Raw genomic sequence first — 4,171 nt, 5'->3', positions numbered from 1 at the left:
AGTAAGTTGTGGGTGATATAAGTCATACTGCTTACCAGCATGTCACACTTTGGTTCAGCGGTATTGTTGGATGAAGCGGCCCGGACCGACATTACGCGTACGCTTACGTGAGACTGGTTTTACCGCCGTGCTATGCACACAGGTGACTAGCGGGTGTCAGTTTCTCCAACTTTAGTTGAACCGAGTGTGGCTACGCCCGGTCCTTGAGAAGGTTTAAACAACACTAACTTGACAAACTATCGTTGTGGTTTTAATGCGTAGGTAAGAATGGTTCTTGCTCAGCCCGTAGCAGCCACGTAAAAACTTGCAACAACAAAGTAAAGGACGTCTAACTTGTTTTTGCAGGGCATGTTGTGATGTGATATGGTCAAGACGTGATGAGATATAAGTTGTTGTATAAGATGATCATGTTTTGTTGAAGTTATCGGCAATTGGCAGAAGCCTTATGGTTGTCTCTTTATTGCATAAGATGCAAGCGCCCAATAATTGCTTTACTTTATCGCTATGCGATAGCAATAGTTGCAAGAGCAATAGTTGGCGAGACGACCATGTGACGACACATTGATATAGATCAAGATGATGTAGATCATGGTGTCATGCCGGTGACGATGGAAATCATGACGATGTTTTGGAGATGGAGATCAGAGGCACAAGATGATGATGGCCATATCATGTCACATATTTTGGTTGCATGTGATGTTTATCTTTTATGCATCTTATCTTGCTTTGATTGACGGTAGCATTATAAGAAGATCTCTCACTAAATTTCAAGATAAAAGTGTTCTCCCTGAGTATGCACCGTTGCCAAAGTTCGTCGTGCCCAGACACCACGTGATGATCGGGTGTGATAAGCTCTACGTCCATCTACAATGGGTGCAAGCCAGTTTTGCACACGCAGAATACTTAGGTTAAACTTGACGAGCCTAGCATATGCAGATATGGCCTCGGAACACTGAGACTGAAAGGTCGAGCGTGAATCATATAGTAGATATGATCAACATAAGTGATGTTCACCATTGAAAGCTACTCCAATTCACATGATGACCGGTTATGGTTTAGTTGATTTGGATCACGTGATCACTTAGAGGATTATAGGGATGTCTATCTAAGTGGGAGTTCTTAAGTAATATGATTAATTGAACTTAAATTTATCATGAACTTAGTCCTGGTACTATTAGCATATCTATGTTGTAGATCAATAGCTCACATTTAGCTCCCCTGTTTTATTTTTGATATGTTCCTAGAGAAAACTAAGTTGAAAGATGTTAGTAGCAATGATGCGGATTGGATCCGTGATCTGAGGTTTATCCTCATTGGTGCACAGAAGAATTATGTCCTTGATGCACCGCTAGGTGACAGACCTATTGCAGGAGCAGATGCAGACGTCATGAACGTTTGGCTAGCTCAATATGATGACTACTTGATAGTTTAGTGCACCATGCTTAACAGCTTAGAATCGGGACTTCAAAGATGTTTTGAACGTCATGCATCATATGGATGTTCCAGGATTTGAAGTTAATATTTCAAGCAAATACCCGAGTTAAGAGATATGAAGTCTCCAACAAGTTCTATAGCTAAAAGATGGAGGAGAATAGCTCAAGCAGTGAGCATGTGTTCAGATTGTCTGGGTGCTACAATCAGTTGAATCAAGTGGGAGTTAATCTTCTAGATAAAATAGTGATTGACAGAATTCTCTAGTCACCATCACTAAGTTAGTAGAACTTCGTGATGAACTATAGTATGCAAGGGATAACGAAAACGATTCCCGAGCTTTTCATGATGATGAAATCGATGAAGGTAGAAATCAAGAAAGAGCATCAAGTGTTGATGATTAACAAGACCACTAGTTTCAAAAAAAAGGCAAAGGGAAAGAAAGGGAACTTCAAGAAGAACGGCAAGCAAGTTTTTGCTCAAGTGAAGAAGCCCAAGTTTGGACCTAAGCCTAAGACTAAGTGCTTCTACTGCAAAGGGACTGGTCACTAAAAGCGGAACTGCCCCAAGTATTTAGCGGATAAGAAGGATGGCAAAGTGAACAATGCTATATTTGATATACATGTAATTGATGTGTACTTTACTAGTGTTTATAGCAACCCCTTGGTATTTGATACTGGTTCAGTTGCTAAGAGTAGTAACTCGAAACGGGAGTTGCAGAATGAACAGAGACTAGTTAAGGGTGAAGTGACGATGTGTGATGGAAGTGGTTCCAAGATTGATATGATCATCATCGCACACTCCCTATACTTTTGGGATTAGTCTTAAACCTAAATAAATGTTATTTGGTGTTTGCGTTGAGCATGAATATGATTTGATCATGTTTATTGCGAAACGGTTATTCATTTAAGTTAGAGAATAATTGTTGTTCTGTTTACATGAATAAAACCTTCTATGGTCATACACCCAATGAAAATGGTTCGTTGGATCTCGACCGTAGTGATACATATATTCACAATATTGAAGCCAAAAGATGCAAAGTTAATAATGATAGTGCAACTTATTTGTGGCACTGCCGTTTAGGTCACATTGGTGTAAAGCGCATGAAGAAACTTCATGCTGATGGGCTTTTGGAATCACTTGATTATGAATCATTTTGATGCTTGCGAACCATGCCTCATGGGCAAGATGACTAATACTCCGTTCTCCGGAACAATGGAGCGAGCAAAAGTTTTGTTGGAAATCATACATACTGATGTATGTGGTCCGATGAATATTGAGGCTCGCGGTAGGTATCATTATTTTCTGATCTTCACAGATGATTTGAGCAGATATGAGTATATCTACTTGATGAAACACAAGTCCGAAACATTTGAAAAGTTCAAAGAATTTCAGAGTGAAGTTGAGAATCATCGTAACAAAAATAAAAGTTTCTACGATATGATCGCAGAAGTAAAATATTTGAGTTACGAGTTTGGCCTTCAGTTAAAACAATGTGAAATAGTTTCACTACTCACGCCACCGGGAACACCACTGTGTAATGGTTTGTCTAAACGTCGTAACCGTACTTTATTAGATATGGTGCGATGTATGATGTGTCTTACCAATTTACCACTATCGTTTTGGGGTTATGCATTAGAGACAGTTACATTCACGTTAAATAGGGCACCATCTAAATCCGTTGAGACGACGCCTTATGAACTGTGGTTTGGCAAGAAACCAAAGTTGTCGTTTCTGAAAGTTTGGGGCTGCGATGCTTATGTGAAAAAGCTTCAACCTGATAAGCTCGAACCCAAATCGGAGAAATGTGTCTTCATAGGATACCCAAAGGAAACTGTTGGGTACACCTTCTATCACAGATCCGAAGGCAAGATTTTCGTTGCTAAGAATGGATCCTTTCTAGAGAAGGAGTTTCTCTCGAAAGAAGTGAGTGGGAGGAAAGTAGAACTTGATGAGGTAACTGTACCTGCTCCCTTGTTGGAAAGTAGTACATCACAGAAACCGGTTTCTGTGACACCTACACCAATTAGTGAGGAAGCTAATGATAATGATCATGAAACTTCAGATCAAGTTACTACCGAACCTCATAGATCAACCAGAATAAGATCCGCACCAGAGTGGTATGGTAATCCTGTTCTGGAAGTCATGCTACTAGATCATGATGAACCTACGAACTATGAAGAAGCGATGGTGAGCCCAGATTCCGCAAAATGGCTAGAAGCAATGAAATCTGAGATGGGATCCATGTATGAGAACAAAGTATGGACTTCGGTTGACTTGCCCGTTGATCGGCAAGCACTTGAGAATAAATGGATCTTCAAGAAGAAGACTGACGATGACGGTAATATTACTGTCTACAAAGCTCGACTTGTTGCAAAAGGTTTTCGACAAGTTCAAGGGATTGACTATGATGAGACCTTCTCACCCGTAGCGATGCTTAAGTCTGTCCGAATCATGTTAGCAATTGCCGCATTTTATGATTATGAAATTTGGCAAATGGATGTTAAAACTGCATTCATGAATGGATTTCTGGAAGAAGAGTTGTATATGATGCAACCAGAAGGTTTTGTCGATCCTAAAGGTACTAACAAAATATGCAAGCTCCAGCGATCCATTTATGGACTGGTGCAAGCATCTCGGAGTTGGAATATACGCTTTGATAAGTTGATCAAAGCATATAGTTTTATACAGACTTGCGGTGAAGCCTGTATTTACAAGAAAGTGAGTGGGAGCAGTACAT

The sequence above is a fragment of the Triticum urartu genome, chromosome 2A, assembly GCF_056163025.1.
Source record: "Triticum urartu cultivar PI428250 chromosome 2A, HENAU_Tu73, whole genome shotgun sequence".
NCBI classification, from domain to species: domain Eukaryota; kingdom Viridiplantae; phylum Streptophyta; class Magnoliopsida; order Poales; family Poaceae; genus Triticum; species Triticum urartu.
Note: the sequence above shows the minus strand (reverse complement) of the source record.